The sequence below is a fragment of the Mus musculus genome, chromosome 11 (genome assembly GCF_000001635.26).
Source record: "Mus musculus strain C57BL/6J chromosome 11, GRCm38.p6 C57BL/6J".
Taxonomy (NCBI): domain Eukaryota; kingdom Metazoa; phylum Chordata; class Mammalia; order Rodentia; family Muridae; genus Mus; species Mus musculus.
The window spans coordinates 117,442,038-117,464,331 of NC_000077.6; the positions used below are offsets into that span (position 1 = coordinate 117,442,038).

General features: G+C 51.4%; 1 long non-coding RNA gene across 2 annotated transcripts; it reads right to left on the reverse strand.

The window, feature by feature from the left end:
* Positions 1-19,582: 19,582 nt before the first annotated feature.
* Gm46264 lies at positions 19,583-21,669 on the reverse strand. 2 transcript variants are annotated; one of them, XR_003949804.1, is made up of 3 exons: positions 21,054-21,669; positions 20,805-20,885; positions 19,583-20,665 (listed from the first exon to the last, which is right to left on the reverse strand). It is a non-coding gene; the product is annotated as a predicted gene, 46264 (long non-coding RNA). The 2 variants fall into 2 exon arrangements; XR_001780141.1 differs by having other exon boundaries at positions 19,583-20,692.
* Positions 21,670-22,294: the final 625 nt, after the last annotated feature.

Genomic DNA, 22,294 nt, shown 5'->3' on the forward strand with positions numbered 1-22,294 from the left:
GGGGGAGGGTCCAGCCCACTGTGGGTGGTGCCACCCATGGGTTGGTGGTCCTGGGTTCTATAAGAAAGCAAGCTGAGTAAACCAAGGGAAACAACCCAGTAAGCAGCGCCCTCCATGGCCTCTGCATCAGCTCCAGCCTCTGGGTTCCACCCTGCTTGAGTTCCTGTCCTGACTTCCTCCGGTGATGGACTGTGATCTGGAAGTGTAAACCCAATAAACGCTTTCCTCTCCAACCTGCTTTTTGGTCATGGTGCTTCATTGCAGCAGTAGGAACCCTGAGTAAGGCACCAGGTCACCTATTCTTTCCCCAAAATGTGTGCTTTCACATATGTAAAAGGAAATCAAGAAAACTTGTATTAGAGAAAGTGTGTGCGTGTGACACTTGAGCATAAACGCATGCACACACACACACACACTCACACACACACACACACACACACATACACACACACACACACACGCACACACACACACGCACACATACACACACTCACACACACACACACACACACACACACACACACGCACACATACACACACTCACACACACACACACACACACACACGCACACATACACACACTCACACACACACACACACACATACACACACACACACACACACGCACACATACACACACTCACACACACACACACACACATACACACACACACACATACACACACACACACACACACACACACACACACACACACACACACGCACACAGGGCACACGTGGGCGCATGGGTTGGGGCAGGGGACTACCTCAGAAGTTGTCTGCCTTGGTTGTTTTGCAGCAGCTCTCACTGGCCTGCAGCTCACCAGGAAGGCTAGATTGGCCAGTGAGTGTCAGGAATTGTGCTGTCCCCTCCTCCCCAGCCAAGAGTGCCCCAGGGCCCTGACTCCCCAGCCCACCCTCTGCTCCTCTGCCACACCTCAGGTCTTGGCTTGCACCAGGAAGGCCGACTGTGGCAGGCTGTATTTCTGGGTCACCCAAGCTGTGAGCGATTGTTTTATTCTCTCCTTGGCTTTGTAGCTGTCGGGGCCACTGACTTCTGTTTAGAAAGTCCACCTTGCAGCCTTGGGGGGAAGGGGTACCCCCAGGTTTGTCCACTGCTCATTCTCCTAGTAAGTCCCATTACCATACCTCCTTGCTCCCTCTGGGTCGTGTGTGTGTGTGTGTGTGTGTGTGTGTGTGTGTGTGTGTGTGTGCTGTGGAAAGCAGAGATCCTCGTTTGGAATCTTCCTCTATTATCCTCCACCTTATTTTAAAACATTTTTATTCTTTTATGTAGTGTTTGTGTGTTCATGTATGTGTGTATTTGTATATGTATATGTAGTGTATATGTGTGCGTGTGTGTATGTGCATGTGTGCATGCGTGTGTGTATGTACAAATATGTGTGTACGTATTTGCATCACATGGAGAAGTCAGGGGACAACTTTCAGACTCAGTTCTTGATTTCCATCTTGCTGAAGCAGGCCCTTTGTTTCTGCCATTGAGCTGTGACCTCCAGGCTGGGTGACCAGTGAGTTTCTGGGAAGCTCTGCCTCTGCCCCCCACCTTCCTGTGAGAATGCAGATGTGCACCAACACATCTGGCCTTTTACTCGGGCTCTCAAGTCATCAGGCTTGCCCTGAGCATCTCCCTGGCTCTCCCCCTTATTTTCTGAGACATGGTCTCTCACTGAGGCTGGAGCTTGTGGATTCAGATAGACGAGCTGTCCGGCAAGTCCCGGAGATCCTCCTGTCTCCACTCACCCAGCACTGCTGGACCCTGTTTTCTTGTGGGAGCTGGGGGCTATCCTCACTTCGATGACAGAGGCTTTACAAATGAGCCATTTTCTCAGCCTAGGCCATTTCACTTCCTCTTCAGCTATACCCCTCTCTCCCTTGCTCCTGGCTTCAGCCTTCTGCCCCAGTATTTAGATATGCAGATCAGATCCTGGCTCCCGCTTTGCATGAATATTTGACCTTGGGCAGGCCATCATGCAGGATGGATGCATCCTAGCTGCATTTAATCACTGGGAACAGCGAAAGCCTTGAGAAACCACAGAGGCCCAATTCCCTGCACCCTGCCTCCTCGGCATGGTAATGAACTTCTGAAAAATAGTTAATCAATAAATTGAACAAGTAGACCCAGCAGCTAACCCCTTTTGTGAGGTTCATAATTATAATTGCAGATATACATTGGGAGGGTGTGAGGAGTGGTCCCCGGGAGGCCAGGGTGGGAAGGCTTATCATTAACCTCTGGGTTCTCAGTGACCTTGTGCTTGACAGTCTGAGGCTTGGGTTGGAGGAAGGGACAGGACAGAAGGGCTGCTCCATCAGCCTCTTTATTTCTTAAAGGATTAGTTGATTGATTAATTAATTAATTACTTTGTGTGTGTGTGTTCATGTGCAAGTCAGAAGACAACTTGAGGGAGTTGGTTCTCTCCTTATACCAGGAGGGGCCTGGAGGTAGAGTCTAGGTTGTCAGGCTTGGGTCCAAGAACCTTTACCCTCTGAACCATTTTGCCTGCTCCCTACCTGCCTCTTTCTGCCCATGTACCTCCAAGGAAGGACTGAGGCTATTGACCAAAGGCCAGTTGGGAGCTCAGAAGACAAGGTTCTGCCTCTGTGTGGCTCAGAGAACCATGGGCCAAGCCTATGTCTGCTGGCTTCACCCATACCATCCAGCCTTCTTGCTGAAGATTCCTTTCCACCCATAGAAACTCCTGCCTCTGGCACATGGTTCCGGTCTCTGCTGGTCCTGCTCCTTGGTGTCTTACAGACCCCCACAGCCCCATTGTGCCCTGCCATGATCTGTACCCTAGGGCAGCCAGGGTGGTGGTTGGTGGGGCAAGCAGTAGTTAATTTTGCCTGACTAACCTCCATGTTCCCAGGGACTCCTTCATAGAAAGACAAGGCATTGAGAGTTCTAAGTGCTTCTCAGCTGTGAGAGATGGTGGTTACCACACCCCTCCTCCGGGGACAGACTCAGCACCCAGGCCTGCCATTCAAGAAAAGATGACTCTTCCAGAATGCTCCAATGGCCCAGGCACCATCCAGGAGACTCCTGCAGTAGGGAGGGGTAAAGCCTGGCCCTCTCTAATCCCCTTTTCCCAGGCAGTCACTGCGCACAAATATTTTATTTTTAAAAATACACATTTGCAGGGCCAAAAACGCAGCTCAGTGGTAGAGCACTTGCCGAGGACACACGGGCCCTGGGCTCAGAACTGTAAGAAACCAGAAATAAAATCTATAATGGAAAAGCACCGTGTGAGTCGGACACATGTGCATCCCACCTTAATCCCAGCCTTCCGGAATCTGCTACAGAAGAACCCAGTGCTCAAGGCCAGCCTGGGCTACTAGGACCACGTGCTCAAGGCCAGCCTGGGCTACTGGGAGACCCTATCTCAAAACGATAGCAGCAAAAATGATCTAAGAACTATTTTAATAAGTGCAAATAAATTAAAATTTAGATGAGAACAAAGAACACCCAGGTACACACAAGCATTCTAAAGCCTTTCGCCCAGGAAAGAGGCGAGCACTGTGGTGTCCTGGCTCTGCTCCCCCTTTCTCAGGTTTCCCTGCATTGAGCCTTATAATCTCAGGAGACTTATGCACCCATATCTAATCCCCTCATATGCATGTATACATGTGAGTGTGTGTATCTGTGTGTGCTGTGTCTGCATACAAATGTGCATATGTGTGTATGTATGCGTATGCATAAGCATGTGTTGTGTGTGTGTATGATGTGTGTGTGTGTACCTCTGAGTGTGTGTGTGTGTGTGGGGGGGGTGTCTGTTGAACGCTGGCAGCTGCAAGAAGTCAGAAGCCGCAGGGCTGAGAGGTAGCCAGCTGCCCATCTTGGAGCTGGAATTTTCCATGGCAGTAAATTTCTCTGAGAGGGGCGGGCACAGAGGAAGGGAGCTCAGGATATTTACAGCTCTGTCTTTAATGCAGACTTCCCTGCAAGGTCACAGGAATGAAGGATGGTCATGTGTGTCTGAAAGCACACGGGTAGGCGACTGCAGGCAGCACACCTGTGTGGGAAAAAACAAGAGCAATTTCTTGACACTCTCCTTCCTCCCCTCCCTCCTCCCCTCCCTTCCTCCACCTCCTTCCCTCCTCCCTCTTCCCTTTCTTCTTTCCCTCCCTCCTCCTTCCTCCCTTCTGTCTTTCCCTCACTCCCTTTTTCCTTCCATCTCTCCCTCCCCTCCCTTTCTCCCTCCCTTCCTCCCTTCCTCCCTTCTTCCCTTCCTTCCTTCCTTTCCTCCTCCCTTCCTCCCTTCTTCCTTCCTTCTCTCCCTCCCCTCCTTCCCTCCTCCCTCCCTCCCTTCTCCCTTCCATCTCTCCCTCCCCTCCTTCTCTCCCTTCCTCTGTCTCATCTCCCCCCACCCCTTCTTCCTCACCTCTCTGACACTGAATCTTATCGTTTTCTTCTCTTTCCTCTTTCTTCTCCTTAACTTCTCCATGAACAGTTTCTACTATGTGAGGGGCAATTTCTTCCTTCTTCCTTTCATTGACTCCAGACAGATGGGAAAGGAACAGTCTTGAAAAATGCTCCCTGGGAAAAAAAGGCCTCTCAGAGTTGAAATTAAATATTGTAATGATATCAAACAGTAGCAGCCCCACTGACAGCCCTGACAGCTGTTTGTTCTTGAGAACAGCATTTACCGTGTCATGCTATAAGGGCGTGTGCTTGAATTAAAATAATTATGGCGGATCACACAACAAAGATTCTCCAGAGTCAGCCATCCCTCACAGATTCTGCGGTGGAAGCTTCTGGAAGGGGAAGGACCCTGCCACTGGAGGAGGCCATGGGGTGCGTTCTGAGGTCCCCACCCAAGCATGACACATGACACGGTCCTATGCGAGTCATGGCAGCACAGTCAGTTCCCACTGTGGCTATGGCCAATGGAAGTGTCACTGGGTAGCCCTGGCTGCCCTGGAACTCACCATGTAGACCAGGCTGGCTCCAAATGCCTCCTGAGTGCCAGGGGAAAATTAAGGACAATCTAGGAAGGATGTGGGGAGACACTGATCAAGGAAGGACCATTGTTCCAGATGGCTCTGAGGGCAATATAAGTGATTGGAGGGCATCATAAATAATAAAAAGGAACCAGGGAAATACTAAGAGGAGAATCTAACCTGGCTTTTGAAGGTGGAAACAGCCCCGGCCCCGGCCAGTCAGTGATCTGAGAAAGTAAGAATTAGTTGGGCGTCTCATATTGGTTGGTGTGGGAGGAGGATCAAGCTAAGAACCAGGTCTTGACTGGAGATGTGACCCCTGGGTCAGCAGCCCAAAGCTGTTTGTAGTCGTCAGCGCCGAGGATGCAGGTAGCTTAAGGAGCAGATTTCTCTCTCATGGTTCTGAGAAGCCAGAAGTCTGAGATCTGCTGTCCTGAGGCTGGGTCCTCCTGAGGCCTGTCCCCACCTATCTTGGCTCTGGGTTGTGCCGGTATCTTGGTGTCTTTTGACATATTAGTGTGTGACCCTGACCCCTGCCTTCACCTGTGCCAGGTTCCTCCCCTCCGTGTGTCTCTGTTTCTTTCTGTTTCTCTCTCTCTGTTTCTCTCTCTGTTTCTCTCTCTGTTTCTCTCTCTGTCTCTGTCTCTGTCTCTGTCTCTGTCTCTGTCTCTGTCTCTGTCTCTCTCTCTCTCTCTCTCTCTCAGTCTCTCTCTGTGTGTGTGTGTGTATGTTCAGTATGTTCATGTCTATGCATGCACATGTTTGCCTGGGGGTCAGAAATCAGTGCTGGGTGTCTTCCTCAAATGCTTACAACCTTAATTTTGGGGACAGGATCTTCCACTGAACTTGAAGTTCCCCAATTCAATTAGACTGGAAAGATGGCAAACCCGAGGTATCTGTCTTCCCTGCCCTTTCCAGTGCAGGGGGGCGGGGGGCTGCCATGCCTGGCTTTTCATGTGGGTGCTGGGATTGAACCCAGCTCTTCATGCCTGCATGCAGCAAGCTCTTTTCCCCACTCCCCAGCTCCCCAGCTCCAGTCTCCCCTTTGTGCACAGACTTGCGTCACAGTGGGTGGGGGCCCCCTTATGACCTGCTTTAACTTGACCCTGCTTCCTCACTGTGCTGGCTAGCTTTTATGTCACTTTGTCACACGCTAGAGTCCTGTGGGAAAGGGAAAACTCAATTCAGAAAATGCCTCCACCAGACTGGCCCGTGGGGCAGTTTCCTGCTTGATGGTGGGTGGGAAGTTGAGGGTAGCTCACTGTGGACAGTGCCACTCCTGACTTGATGGTCCTGGGATCTATAAGAAAGCATTCTGAGCAAGCCATGGGGAGCAAGCCAGTAAGCAGCACCCCTCCATGGCCTCTGCATCAGCTCCTGCCTCCAGGTCATATCTTGATTTCTCCTGATGTGAGATAAAATGAACTGTTTTCTCCCGAGTTTGCTTTGGGTCAGGATGCTGAATGGCAGCAATAGAACCCTAGCTGAGGGCATGAGTTCGTGGTAGAACACTTGCCTGGCATTTGTGAGGCCCTAGGTTCAACCGCTAGCACCACAAACAACCATGTATCCAAACCGGTCACACCATGAAGCACCAGAGTTTGGTCCGTGTGAGTTTTAGAAAGCCACAATTTAACTGGTGACAGAGAGGGACAAAAAACTTGTAGTTACTTTTTCTAGGTTTAAAAAAAGAACTACTCTAGCTCTAGGTGGTGGCGGCGGCGCACGCCTTTAATCCCCAGCCCTCAGGAGGCAGAGGCAGAGGCAGAGGCAGGCAGATCTCTGAGTTCGATGCCAGCCTGGTCTACAGAGTGAATTCCTGGATAGCCAGGGCTACACAGAGAAACCTTGTCTCAAACAAACAAACAAAACAAAAACTACTCTAGGGCTGATGAGATGGCTCAGAAGGCCAAGGGGCTTGCCACCAAGTCCAAGGGCCTGTGTTTGATCGTCAGAAACCACGCAGTAGCAGGAGAGAACAAAATCATGCAAGTTGTCCTCTGGCCACTACTTGTGTGCCAGGGCACTCACACCCCTCCCCCCATGTAATTAAAAAATAAAATAAAAGCCACTTTATTGTAGTTTGAACTTGCACTCTGAGGGGCTATTTCCCAGCTGGTTGCACTGTTTTGGGAGCCTCTGGAGCCTTCAGTAGCCTAATTGACTTGATGGAAGATCTCGCTTTATCTGTCTGTCTGTCTCTTTCTCTGCCTATTTCTCTCTGTCTCTTCATCTCTGTCTCTCTCTGTGTGTGTGTGTGTGTGTGTGTGTGTGTGTGTGTGTGTAGAGATCAGAAGCCAACCTCAAAGGTCACCCACCTCTGTTTTGAGACCGGCCTGGAGCCTCGGGGATCCACCCCCCCCCCCCCAGTGCTGGGATAATATAATATAATATAATATAATATAATATAATATAATATAGAAACCTGCACCTCCCCCCGGGCTTCTTTTCAGGTGTGCTGGGAACTGAAAGCTCAGGTCCCTTCCCTTCAAGCACAGCCAGTGCTTATCACACTGAGCTGGTCCTTCAGGCCCCGTCTTTTCCCCAGGATGTCCCTTCTTCTCACTCTCTTCCTCTGGGACTCATGAGGTGGTGTTAATATTGTCCCCAGGGGTCCTAGTGCTCTGTGACTCTGTTCTCTCCTTCTCTCTCTCTCTCTCTCTCTCTCTCTCTCTCTCTCTCTCTCTCGTTTTTTGTTTCATTGTTGTTGTTTCGATAACTCAAATCTTTATTTCCTTGATTTTCGGCTGGCTTGTCTAATCTTTCCATGCTGCCCTGACAGTGTGCTGGTGCCCATTGCAGTGTGCTGGTGCCCATTGCAGTGTGCTGGTGCCCATTGCAGTGTGCTGATGCCCATTGCAGTGTGCTGGTGCCCATTGCAGTGTGCTGGTGCCCATTGCAGTGTGCTGGTGCCCATTGCAGTGTGCTGGTGCCCGTCCCGCTTCAGACATTGTCCTTATCTCTAGTGACTTCCCTTTGTTCTCTCTTCTGCTTGCCTTCTGTCTGCCTGCGTGCTTTTCTTCACAGGAATTTAGCATCCAGTGGCGACAGGTTGGTCTCTGAGCCTCTTCTCTGACCAGAGAGCATGCCTTCTTACTGGATGGCACACACGGAAACTGTACATTTTAGCGTTGCATTTTGTCATGCCCACTTACCTACTGTTGAGCCGTGTTCTCTGAACCACAGCTAAACTACTTGGAATCTATGCGATTCTTTAGGGGCAATGTGTCCTCCTGATGCCGAGAACCCCCGGCCCTGAGCTCGCACTTGCTGAAGGTGCCTTCTGCCACTGGGCACATGCCCAAGCCTGAGGCGTCATTTCTAAAGCGCAGTTAATGCGGACTCGGAGGACGAGTGTGGTCCCTGTCTTGGAGAGGAAAGACTTTCTTTCAGATTACAAGTTCCAGTCTACCACCGAAGGAGGCCACCATGGGAACCAGGAGCCAGGACCTGAAACAGAAACCATGGAGCAATGTTGATTTATTTCCCTGGCTTTCCCAGCTCCTTCTCTTCTCTTCTCTGACACCACCCACACTGAGCCGGACCCTCTTACATCAATTAGCCATCAAGAACATGCCCACAGGCCGCTCTGACAGAGGCGGTTCCTCAGTTGGGCCTTCTTCTTCTGCAGTGTGCCTAGGTAAAGCTATGTATGGCACCTTGACCTGAAAGTCCACCCTCACCAGCTCTCAAATTCCTTCAGGATGATCAACCCTTGCCCTCTGAATCTCTTTGGCCCTTAGGATTTCTATCCAGGCCACTGAAGACTCCCAAGGACATTGGCTTGTCTCCCCCAACATCAAATGCCTGCACTCCACTGTAGATACCGGAAGAGTAGGGAGCTCCGCGCCCTGGTGTCTCACACTGTGCCTGACGAGCAACCACTGAAAGGCTCTTTTGGGTCAGCTTGATGGCTATGGGTTGTCTGGGTAGCTGCTGAGCTCTGCTTCTGTCTGGGATGAGGGTTTGGAAGATACTGATGTTTAGTCAGTCTCCTGAATAAAGATTTACTCTCCCGAATGTGTGCGTGTGGAGGGGCACCATCCAATCCACAGAGGGCCTGGAATGGATAAGCTGGAGTATGCCACCTGTCTGTGCTTGAGCTGGGGCATCAACTCAACTTCTGCCATCTGACATCCTGGCCCATCTGACATACTTCCCCATCAGCTCCAGGTCCTCACGGCTTCAGTCTTAAACTGGGAGTTTTATCATTGGTGCCCTGAGCTCTTGGCTTACAGACTCAGACAAAACCACGCCACAAGCTTAGAGAAGGCAGACCATGAGAACATTCAGCTTCCATAGTCATGATAGCCAGTTCTCATGTCATCACCTCTAATCATGTCCATATGAATACCTGTACCTGCTCCTGCACCTACATCTGCTCCTTCACCTGCTCCTGAACCTGCATCTGCATCTACACTCACTCCTGCATCTGTACCTGCTCCTACACCTGCTTCTACACCTACACCTGTTCCTGCATCTGTATCTTCTCCTGTACTTTCACCTGCACCTGATTCTGCACCTGCTTCTGCACTTATAACTGCCTGCTCCTTCACCTGCTCCTGTTCCTGCACCTACACCTGCTCCTGCACCTACACCTGCTCCTGCACCTGCACCTGCACCCACCTGCACCTGCTCCTGCTCCTGTTCCTGTTCCTGCACCTGCACCAGCACCTACACCTGCACCTGTTCCTGCACTTGTTCCTGCACCTGCACCTGCTCCTGCACCTGCTCCTGCACCTGCTCCTGCACCTGCTCCTGCACCTGCACCTGATCCTGCACCTGCTCCTGCTACTGCACCTGCTCCTGCACCTACACCTGCACCTGCTCCTGCACCTACACCTGCACCTGCTCCTGTACCTACACCTGCTCCTGCACCTACACCTACACCTGCTCCTGCTCCTGTAGCTACACCTGCTCCTGCACCTACACCTGCTCCTTCATCTGCTCCTGCACCTATACCTGCCCTTGCTCCTGCACTTGCACCTGCTCCTGCACCTACACCTGCTCCTGCACCTACACCTGCACCTGCTCCTGCTCCTGTAGCTACACCTGCTCCTGCACCTACACCTGCTCCTGCACCTACACCTGCTCCTTCATCTGCTCCTGCTCCTGTACCTACACCTGCTCCTGCTCCTGTAGCTACACCTGCTCCTGCACCTACACCTGCTCCTGCTCCTGCTCCTGTAGCTACACCTGCTCCTGCACCTACACCTACACCTGCTCCTGTAGCTACACCTGCTCCTGCTCCTGCACCTACACCTGCTCCTGCTCCTGCACCTACACCTGCTCCTGCACCTACACCTGCTCCTGCACCTACACCTGCTCCTGCACCTACACCTGCTCCTGCATCTGTATCTTCTCCTGTACTTTCACCTGCACCTGCTTCTACATTTATAACTGCCCTCACCTGCACCTATTCCTGCTCCTGCACCTAATTCTGTACCTGCACCTGAGTCTGCATCTATATCTGCTTCCATGCCCACACCTGCATCTCTGTCTCACTGGGCCAGTTTCTAGGGTGGGGATCCCCATTATGGGCACCTATTGGGGATGGTTCGGTTGTGGAGAAACATCCGTGAATGTGATGGCAGAAAGACTGTTGCCTCGGCCTAAGCCCCTTCCCACACTTCATCCCTTCATCTGCCAAAGGCAAAACTGAAGTGATGGACCCCTGGGACCCAGGATTATGGACACTTATAACTAATGCCAAATAAACAAGGTAAAATTCTGTGTAATTACTCCTGCCGTCATTTCCTCGCATCCATAATTGACCTGTGCATTCTTTAATCTTTAATGCTCTTGAAACTCAGCCTCGGGGAGCCATCCTGTTACCGGTGTTTGTCATGGCTGGGGCTCTAGAGGCAGTGGGCTTTGGTGAAGATGTCATCAAAGAAATAGGTCGTTTATGAAGGCATGGCTTTCGCATGTCTGCAAAGGGGTTTCTCTGAAAGGGCTGGAGCTGCCTGCATTTCTCTGGGTCAGGATGACAGTGGTGGTGATTGGCCATAGTGATAGTGTTGACAACAGTGGTGATGGTGGGGATGTGGTGATGGTGGGGATGGTGGTGATGGTGGTGATGGTGGGGATGGTGGGGATGGTGGGGATGAAGGTGATGATGATGATGGTGGTGATGGTGATAATGATGATGATGGCTAATGGGTGGTGATTCAGGTGATGGTGGATATGATGGTGCTGGTGCTGGTAGTGATGACCTGACTTTTCCTCCATAGCACTAATGATGATGGTGATGATAGCAGTGGTGATGGTCATGATGATGGTGGTGGTGACAGTGATAATGAAGACGGTGACAGGAATAAGATTTCTCATCTTAATCAAAGAAATCATTGAGGTGGGTGATTATACACTTCTCTTGCTGAGAAACTATGGCTCAGGGTAGTCCTATAACTGCAGGAAGACGCATCCAAGTTTGTCCTCAGACTTGCAGGAGCCCCAAGCCCCAGTCCTCCTGACTTCCATCGCTCTGCCCTGGCCGCTGTGTCCCCAGGGCTCTCCAGGGACAAGTTTCCTCCCCGTTCTGTGCCTTGCAGTCTGCAGACTGGCTAGCTGCTCCACTCCACGCTGGGCTGTGAGGACCGTGTGAGGCTGGTTTCTCTTTTAGCTTCCTTCCAGGCAAGATGTAGCGAGGGCCCTGAGGGAGCACCCCCATCTCTCTCCTTGCTTCCCCCCTCATTTCCCAAAGGCCAAACTGGGCAGGCTTGGCTCCGGCTATGTTACCATTTGTGGAGGCAGCCCTACTTCAATCATGAACAGTGTTGGGGTATCACATCCTTTGGCCTTGGTCAACTTTAAGGACAGTCAGTGCACTGAACCTCTGAACCATCTCAAAGACTTACCAGACTCCACCTCTACAGCACTGGGGTCTCGAACTCAGGTCCTCACACCTCAGTACCAAGTAAGTGCTTTAACTCCTCCCCCAGCATTCAACTCAAGTTCCCCATTTGTGACCCCAGCTCCTCTAGCACCATCTACAGCCTGGGGACCCAGGCTTGGCCTCTCCCTGGGTTCTATTCCCCGTTGTCACATCAGGGTTTTCCTGACAGCACACAGCCTGTTCTTGGCTCCCGATAGCAGCATCTGATAGCAGCATCTCCGCTGCCCATCGCCATGGCTTTCCCAGGATTTTCCTCCAGCTGCAGCCCACGGCTGGGTGGAGTCTGTACTCAGACAGAGCTCGTTTAATGAATTAGCTGAATAAATTAATTTGAGGTTCATTTTTCCCAGGCCTCTTGCTTGGGTAGGGAAGCCACCTCCTTGACCTGTGGGGTGAGGCCCCTCGAGGTGGGACAGGACAGGCACATTAAGCCCTGCCTGGATTCCATTAAGTCTCTGGGCAGGGAAGGGGGTGGTGAATGTGGAGCAGCCCAGGGAGCTGTGCCTGTTTAAGGTTAGAAACGAGAGGGGCAGGCTCTGCGGCTAATAGTTCTTGCCCATTAATCACAGTCGGCTGCGGCTGGGTCTCCGTAGAATGTGTTAATTTGGTAATTACCAAGGAGGGGGAGGCTGCTTGAACTCTCGGCCTTTGTCATTATTTTTTTTTTTAAACTGAAATATGAAATCCAGACGGAAGAGCAGGGAGTCTGGTAGATTTAAGTTAGGTAGAGCCCAGCCTGTCCTCAGTGCCTGCTTCTTCTAAGTTGTCTCACTGTCTTCCCCCAGATGTCCCCAGTGCCTCTGGTTTCTGACCCAACACAGGAACTCAGGAGCCGCCATACCCTGGGTTTTGAGTTTGTGATCTCAGAACTGGAATGTCACTCTCAACTGTTTCTTGAGGAGACAGAAGCTGAGTCCATACTTGTAACAAATACCACAACAGCTCAGACTCTGAGCCTCCAGGCTGATGTGCCCTGGGGTCCCTTATTCCTTTCACCACTGTTCTGTTGTCCCTGCTCCCATCTTCCTCTCCTGACCATCCCTCCACCCAGTCACAGCTCAGGCCCCACCCAAGTCATCCTGTGTGACCCCCAGGCTCCAGAGCAGTTTGTGTGCCGCCCCCCAACCCTCATACTGGGTCTTTGTGATGTCTGAGAAGCAAAGCCACAAAGCCAGGCCATACCTGGAACTGAGAATCTGTCTCCTTCCTTAGCACATCCTACCCTGCATTCTCTGGAGTCTGGGTGAACACTTTGATCTGAAGAGCCTCTCAAGTACTGTCACCCTTCAGCCAGGCTCTGTCCCTTCAGATACCCTCCCTCACTTGGGGTGTAGATACTGGGACACAAGGATCCTGCTAAGACCTCAGAGAAGGCTGGTGGTAGAGTGGGTTAAATGTTTGACTTAAGTGCAGGAGGCCTCCTTGGGTTCAATCCCCAGCACTAATAAAAGCCAGGTGTGGAAGCACTTGTCACTATGACTACATAGTAAGTTTGAGGCCAGCTTGAGATAGACACATGGGTTGAGGAGAAAGATGGCTGAGATGACCTCCTTTCTTCGAAGCCTGAGGACACAGGTAAAAAGCCAAGTGGACACAAAGTGTCTGTGTCCCCAGCACTGAGACTGAGGGAGCCTGGGCACTCACTGACCAAGCCACTTAATTAGCTATAAGCTCAGGGAGAGACCCTGCCTTAAGAGATAAGGTAGAGGGCTGGTGAGAGGGCTCCTCAGCTAAAGGTGCTCACTGACAAGCCTGAGGATCTGACTTTGATCCCTCAGAGACAACTGGTAAAAGGAAAGGTCACTTGTCCCCTGACCTCCACACATTCAAAGCAACACGCCTCCCCTGACCCCCCCAAAAAAAAAACCCTGAAAAAAAGAGAAGTAAATTAGTAAAATGTAGTAAATATTTCTCAAAAGAAGAATATAACCAGCTGGGTGCACACAGATAATAGGTGGTGGTGCTCGCCTTTCATGTCAGCCAGCACTTGGAGAATGCCCTTGTGCTCGAGACCAGCCTGGTCCTCTGTGTTCCAGAGTACCCAAGGCTACACAGAGATAGTCTACCCCAAAACAAACAAACTCAAACAAACAGAAAAAAGAAAGACTATAACAAAATAAAATAGCGCCCAGAGGCACCTGAGTGGCAGAAAGCTCATCTTACCTGCTGCTGTAGAAGCAGCTGGAGGGAATCCCCCTGAAGTCATTTTTTAACTCATAACCGTATGTTTGTTTATCTTTATTTTATGCACACAACCTTGCACCCTCCCTGTGCAGACACCAATGTCTGACACTTTCCTACAGTGATTTTGGCTCTACTTTGCCCTTTTATTGGCTGCATAGTACTCCGTGACATCATGGCCTCAACTTTCCACCCACAGCAGTGGGTGCTTTGGTCCCTGATGGTGCTTTGCCCTTGTGATGTCCCTGCAGCTGGCATTTTTGAGCAGGCATCTTCACTCCGCACATCCAGGGATGATTGCTAAAGGCAGAGTAGAGTTCATTGTTGCTGGGGGGTGGGGTGGGGTGGTAGTCAATGAAAGAGTTGGTAATAAATAGAAACAAAGGGCATGCGAAGTGATAAGACAAGCCTGTCACTTGCAGATGACACTTTCCCACCCAGGATGTCCAGTAGAATCAGCTGACAATGGTTAAAACTAACATAGAATCAGCAACATGACCAGGCAGAGGCTCCATGCTGGAAAAAGACCCAAGGACTGGGTACCCGATGGCTCTCCCCTTTCATTGGTCCTTTCTTCCTAGACTCCAGCCAGACCAGTTAGGACATTTAATGGGTTCCCAAAGTCCTCTCCAGCAGTTGGTCTCAAACTTAAGGGAACGTCAAAGTCCCCTGGACGGCTTATTAAAATGAACAAGCCCCAGCCCGTTTGCAAGCCTTCATGTTCAGGTCTGCACGCAGGAGGGGAACCAGCACCTTAACCAAGCAAGCTTTCTGGGGGCAACAAGGACCTAAAGATGCTCTCTGTGTTCGTAAAGCCTGCAGTTTGGGGAAAGCAAGCCCCATTTCCGCTCTCCCATCAAAGATTTGGCAGTTTTGCTAGTTGGATGGGGGAAAATATTACCCTATTTTCTGGCTCCAGTTTGCACTCCTGTGGTTATGACTGGAGCTGACATGATCCTCCATGTTCACCTTGACCTCTGTTTTCATGCCATAGGATGCAAAAGAGACGACGTGTGGCTCTGCCCCCTCATTGGGTCCCACCCACCCGCCATGAGGAAAGGATCCAACCTCTGCCTTGAGAGAAGTCCTGCCCCAATCCAGCTCAGAGTCCAGTGATCTAGTTTGCAGCGCGGGGAGTCCACAGTCCTAGTGGCTCCACCCTCCTTAGCAGCCCCTGTCTGCAGCCCTGGGGTGTTTCCTGCATCAAAGGAAGTTTTCAGTGGAAAGGACAAAGAATGGATGCAGAAGCCTTGGCCACGTGTTTTTCACTGAAGACTCCAAGCCACCCTGGACTCTCAGCCAGGGCTTTATTGTCTATTTAAAATGAGGGGCTGACACTTAGGAGATGGGAAGATGGATCAAGGACACTAGAAAGCCACCCAGGGTTAGAGAAGTATATGTATGGGGAGGACAATTGTCTTCCTGCCATTAGATCCTGTGGCTTCAGCAGTGTATTCTGCCATGTTGGTTAATGAAGATGCAGAGCCTGGGCAACAGGGTGCTCTGTTTCAGTCCACAGTCTCCCTCCAGAAAAATGCTACTGGAATTATTCTGTATTTTCAGGTCTGCCGAAGCTTCAGTAATAGAAGTGTTTTATGCAAATGTGCTGTGGAAAGAATACATTGTGACTATAGATCCTTAGGATTCTGGAGTTCTTGTAACACATCCTGCAAAGAGGCAACTGTTTTGAACCAACAAGCTTCTTTTCAAGGAAGTTTGTCTCTGCTTGAAGTTAGACCCTGTTTATGCACACAGATTTATAGGGTGTAATGACAGGTCAGCATTGGTGCCATGAGCACAGTCCATGAGAGGAGATAGAACCTTGTCCATGCACCTTTTGTGCCAATGTCTTTCCATCCATCCACCCACCCACCCACTCATTCATCCATCCATCCATCCACCTACTTAACCATCAATCTCTCTACCCATTCATCCATCCATTTATCCATCTATCCATCTGTCCACCTGTCCATCCATCCTTCTACCCATCCATCCATTCACTCGTCTATCCATCCATTCATCTTTCTTCCCATCTATCCATACATCCACCCATCTACCCATCTGTCCATCCATCCATCCTGACTCCTTCACCCATCTACACATCCATCCATCCACCTACTTATCCACCAGTCTCTCTACCCATTCATCCATCCATTTATCCATCCATCCATCTGCCCACCCATCCATTCATCCATCCACCTGTCCATCCATCCTTCTATGCATCCATCCATCCATCCATCCATTCATCTTTCTTCCCATCTATCCATCCACCCATCCATTTACCCATCTCTCCATCTGCCTACTTATCCATCAATCTTTCTATCTATCCATCCATTAATCCATCCAGCCTCCATCCATCCAGCCTCCATCCATCCAACCATCCATCCGTTCACTCATCCATCATCTATCTTTCTATCCATCCATCCATCCATCCATCCATCCATCCATCCATCCTCTGATTCACTCACCCATTTATCCACCTCCACATACCCATCTTTCATCCCTCCCTCCATTTATCTATTCTTCCTTCATCTGTCCACCCACCTATCCATTCCTTCATCTTCCTGTCTCTCCATTCCTCTAGCCACTTATCACCTGCCCTTCTATCCTTACCTCTACCTGTCCCTCTAGTCGCTCACACAAATGTCCTCTACCTGGGACACAGTAACTAACCAGAGGAAGGCACAGACAGCACGGTTCCTAGTCTTGACAGACAGTAGGCAACAACGGCGGGTCTAGGTGAGAAGGCCAGGCGTTTTAAAAGCTCAGTGTGGGCTGCCATAGTCACAGGCAGAGCCTGTGCTGGGAGAAACCTAGGCTCTAGAGCCCCAGAGTCTATGAGAAGCTCAGAACTGCTTAGTGGCTTTTGCAGTCATAAGCAGAGAGTCCTGTCAGGGAGCTGAGGGCCCTGAGGTACTGGATGGCTGACAGAGTATCCCTTGATCTAAGATCTGGTATCCCATGGTGTCCTACCCCAGTCTTTCCAGACTCTAGTTGAGAAATTATCTTCCCATTTTGTAAACAAGAAAACTGAGGCTCAGAGTATATGAGGCATCACCGAGCTGAGCCCACTTAGCCTCCAGAGCAGGATTTGAACTTGCAGAATTCTGAGCTATATTTATTTCATCCTCCCCAGACTCCCCTCTAAAGAGAGACAAGACTTTCCCTATTGGAGCCCTGACTGTGTCACCACAGGCCCAAGGTGAGAGGCAGGGTAGGGATGCATCAAACACCTGCCTCACCCTGTTCCTTTGAGGCCTGGCCACTGGGATGGAAAGCCGGAGGAAGCCACGCCCCACCAGGCTGAAGGCTCACAGAAGCGTGAAACCTCTTTACTGCCCCCATTTACAGTGATACGCGCTGCTGCCCATTTTGTTTGTAAAGTGTGATGAGATGTTTGCTTAGCCTCACTGTCCGCGTTAAATCGTCTCAGTCACATTTTAAAGCCTAACTTTAAGAAACCCATCTTAAATCTGGGCAGGATGGGGAGACAAACGGGTTTGGACCGCGTCTGTTTTTAGTAACACCACTTGAGTTAGGATTTCATGTTTGTAGGTGTAGTCGGCTCCTTGGGGGAGGGGGGGGGCTGCTCTTGTCTTTGCTCCCCGTGGTGCATCTCTAAATTAGGAGTTATTGCTCAGTGCTCCCCCGAGCCTGTGGGGCATCCCTTTTCCTGATCATCTCGTCTATATGCTTCCAGACTGGAAAAGAATTTGTTCTAAAGGAGGAAAGGCATAGCAGGCAGAGGAAGCAGCCAGGTGAAGCAGCCAGCAGCTAGAGGCTAGAGCCAGCCACAGGTGGCAAACGGTAGGCTCTGAGGCCAAACAGGTTCCAAGGCTACCCATACCCCGCCCCCGCGCCCTGGACTCTCCTCTCTGCTGTCTCCTTGGCCCGCACCATGAACTGATTCCTGCCGTCTAGGTCTTCTGCCTCTCTGCATTTTCCTAGCAGTATCCATTCCTTGTCCTCTCTTTATCTCCCTGGCTGCTCCAGACTCTCCCGGGTTCGTAGGGCTCCAGACGCAGCGAGCGTTCCTGGGGATTGAGGCTTTTGCTTTCCCAACCACAGGGCAGCACTGTCCAGGTGAAGCCCCTCCCACCCCTGCCAGCTCCTCCCCCATACCCTTCACGGACTTCTCTCTCCAGTAGGGTTCATGCACTCTGGCATCTGTTTTTTAAAAGAAGCCCTGCCCCTAGAACTCTCCTTGTGGTTCAAGCCACTTCTGCCGACAACCTCAGGAACTTTACCTTGTCCTCCACAGGGCAGACCGGACTTGTGCCTGTATGAGGGCATTTACCACCTATTGGGAGGTCCTACCTGGGTGCATGGAACCCCTAAACCTGGTTAGTTCCAATCCATGTCTTGTGGTGTGTGGGCATTCAAGTCAGGAGCTCCGTCTCCAGCTATCTGAAGGGCCACACTTGCGCAGGAAGAAAGTCCTTTATTACCACCTGAGGCCTTCACCAAGGGTGGAGAGAGCCCACCACAGTAAAAACCCTCCCTAGCTGCTCCCCAGTGGAGGGAGAGAAGACACAAGGACTCTGGACACTTCTGGCGGTTTTTTTATTTTATTTTTTTTTTCTGGGGACTCGGCATCCTGGGGACTCAGTGTCCTGGGCTCTTCAGGTCTAGGAATCCCCATCTGCTAGGACCAGGTGCCTCTTGGCATCGTTTAGAGGCACGCCTCCCTGGTCAGCCTCCCTGCAGGAAAGTGCCCTGTGCAGGTCAAATCCTCTTACAGCCTTGGAGACCAGAGAGAGAAGACAACACATAGGCCAGGCAGAGTGGGCCTGTGTAGACTCTCTGCAGGAGATCTGCTGTTTTCTCCCAGTTTCTCCTCAGCATCCTTGATCCATGGATGCTTCACCCTGTTTGCCTCCATCCCCTGTGAATTCTCTTAACTGGGGATCTGTATGCTGCCGCCCTCTTCTTCTTCTTCTTCTTCTTCTTCTTCTTCTTCTTCTTCTTCTTCTTCTTCTTCTTCTTCTTCTTCTTCTTCTTCCTCTTCTTCTTCCTCTTCTTCTTCCTCCTCCTCCTTCTCCTCCCCCTTCTCCTCCTCCTTCTTCCTCTTCCCTTCCTCCTCTTCCTCCTCCTCTCCCCTTTCCCCCTCTGTCTCTGTATGTTTCTCTCTTTCCTTCTCTCTCCCTCTCCTTCTCTCTCCCCCTATCTATTCCTCTCCTTCCCTCTCTCCCTCTGTGTGTGTGTGTGTGTGCACCTGTGCATGTGCACATGTGTGAGTGTGTGTGTGTGTGTTGGTATGCATGTGTGCACACTTGGCTCCTGTGTGGAAGCCAGAGGTCCACACGGGGCATCTTCCTAAGTCAGTCTGCACCTCTCTTTTTCTCTCTTTCTCTCTCTCTCTTTCTTTCTTCCTTCTTTCCTTCCCTCCCTCCTTTCTTTCTTTCTTTCTTTCTTTCTTTCTTTCTTTCTTTCTTTCTCTCTCTCTCTCTCTTTCTTTCTTTTTAAAAATTTATTTATTTTATGTAGTCCCATTATAGATGGTTGTGAGCCACCATGTAGTTGCTGGGAATTGAACTCAGGGCCTCTGGAAAGAGCAACCAGTGATCCTAATGGCTGAGCCATCTCTCCAGCCCGGCACCTTACTTTCTGAGACTCACGTCCAACCTGGAGCTTATTGCTTGGGCTTGACTGGCTGACCAGCAAGCCCCGTGGATTGGCCTGTCTCCACCCTTACCCACTGGGAGTACAGACTTGTGCTGACATACCAAGATTTTGTGAGGTTTGGGGACACAGACTCAGGTCCTCGTGCCTGCGTAGCAGGATCCACTTTATTCACTGGGCCACCAACCCCTTCTGTCTCTGTAAGAATACTCACTGGGTTCTGCTACCCTGCCCAAATCCAGGTTAACCTCATCTCCATCAGTGTCTTAATTACATCTCCAGAGACCCCTTTTCCAAATGAGGACCACACTGTCTTAGTCCAAATTGGCATGGCTCTGGGGGGCACAGTACTGAAACCAGAGCACCCCCCTTCCAGGTCCTTCACGATCTCATTTATGCACTCTTTCCTGCTGGAGGGACATGAAGATAGCTTTTGATTTCACTGAATTACTAAAGAATAAATGGTCCAAATGTTGGAGAAGATGGTGGCCGAGCAGGAAGCTAAGAACAAAGAGGTTCAGCTGCCCTGGGATAGGTAGACAGGGTTCTGCCCTAGCTTCTTTCCCTTCTCCTTTCTGTTCTCGTCCTCCCAGCTCCCCCTTCTCCCCTTCTCTTCTCCCCTCCCCTCAGCTGCTATGGAGGCTGTGACCACAATTTAATATGCAGACGTGGACAGCTGGCACCGAGGCAGGCGCATCCTCGGAGGGGCACGCCGTATTTCAAACAAAGAACACACAGCAAAGGACCTGTGTGGGATCTGTGAGCATCTGCGTCGAGCGAGTGAGCGAGATTTATCTAAGCAAGCAGAGGGGCCCTGACCTTGGGCTCGAGAGCTTTAAAGGGAACAGGCAACCCCAGCAGACGGAATAGAGAGACACTTGTGATTATCATTATTTAATATAATGGTCCTAAACTGTTGGGAGGGGTATAGATGCCACGGGAGGACTGTTTTTTATTACGGGGAGATATGGTGCAGAGAACGGTGACAGTGAGAGGGGAGACTGTGCATTCCTGAAGGGGAAAGAGCAGGATCAGGAGCTGCAGGGAGAAAATAAACAGAGTCCCCTTCCTCTCTCTTCCCTCCCCTCCCTCCCCTCCCTCCCCTCCTTCCCCTCCCTCTCTTTCCCTTGCTTCCCTTGCCTTTCCTTACCTGCAGCTGCTGCAGAGGGAAGAGGAAACTGCCTTGGAGAGGTTTCAGGAACAGAGAAAAAGAGTCCAGCATCCTCAGCACCTGGAGCAGGGATTCAACAGGGCTGCAGGATCCCCAGGGGCTGCCAGAAGACCCAGGGCAGGGGGAGGGGCACATCTGGATCAAGGGAGGCTAGGATGGGAGGGGGCAGTGAAGAAGGCCCAGGAACTAAGCTGGTGGTATGCTTTTTCTGGGGTCCCAAACGCCAACCTGTGTCTCCTCCTGCAGACATTGGATGCCTGGGGGAGTTGACTGGGTCCGTTTGATGCTGCTGAAATGAGGGTTTGGGTCCAGGCTCAGTTATGTGGACCGTGCCCCCACCAGGTGCTCCTGGCTTCCACGCTGTCACCGACTGTAGTGACATTCTGTTCTCCTGCAGAGTCCAGTCTCCCAAACCCTCCTCCCTAAGACAGGTTAAAAGGTGTCATCACCCAATGGTGTTCTCTCTGGAATGTGCCAGCCCGGTACTCCCGGCAGCAAGGACCTGGCAGGGCTTGAGCATCAGGCTGGGGAAGGAGAAGGAGCAGGAACTGGGCCTCTCTTGGCAGCCGTGGAAAAGCCCAGGTAGAACAGAGGGCCTCATAGCCTGTTTCCACGAAAAGGTTTCTTCACCCCCAAAGCAGCTCGGATGCAAGACACAGGGAGGAGAAAACAAGGCAGGGATAGAACTTGAGAGGGTGATGTGGCTCAGAGTGTACTCCCCAGGGAGAGCTCTGGAGCCCAGACAGGGTGGAGCCCAGAGGAAGCAGGGGTGGGTGCTTCACTGGCTGGCCTTCAGCGGCAGAGGCAGAGGCAGAGGCAGAGGCAGAGGCAGAGGCAGAGGCAGAGGCAGAGGCAGAGGCAGAGGCAGAGGCAGAGGCAGAGGCAGAGGCAGAGGCAGAGGCAGAGGCAGAGGCAGAGGCAGAGGCAGAGGCAGAGGCAGAGGCAGAGGCAGAGGCAGAGGCAGAGGCAGAGGCAGAGGCAGAGGCAGAGGCAGAGGCAGAGGCAGAGGCAGAGGCAGTCTTTGGCTCTGAATGAGCTCCAGGGCAGACAGCGGTCAGTTGGGGTGGAGAGATGTCCTGAGAAGCACTGAGTAAAGTGGGGCCTGAGGTGGCCTGGGGTGCCCTGCAGGACCCTCCCACACACAGGTACACAGCAGTTCCCACTACTGTTTGTAGGTGACACTAGGTCAGAGTCAAGCTACCCCAGACTGGTTTCAGTTCTAAGCACAGCCTTGGACCTCAGTCTCCTTGTCTATAAAATGTGGCTAAAGAAGGGGTACACCCTTAAGGCCTTCTCATCTCACCCAGCTTTGTCACACAGGGAAGGGGGAGGGGGGAGAGAAGAAGGGGGGAGGAAGTGAGGGGGAGGGGAAGAGAAGGGGGAGGGAGAGGAGAGAGGGAATGGGGAAATGGGGAAGGAGGTAAAAGGGAGAGGGAGAGGAAGGGGAGGGGGCAGGGAGAGACAGAGAG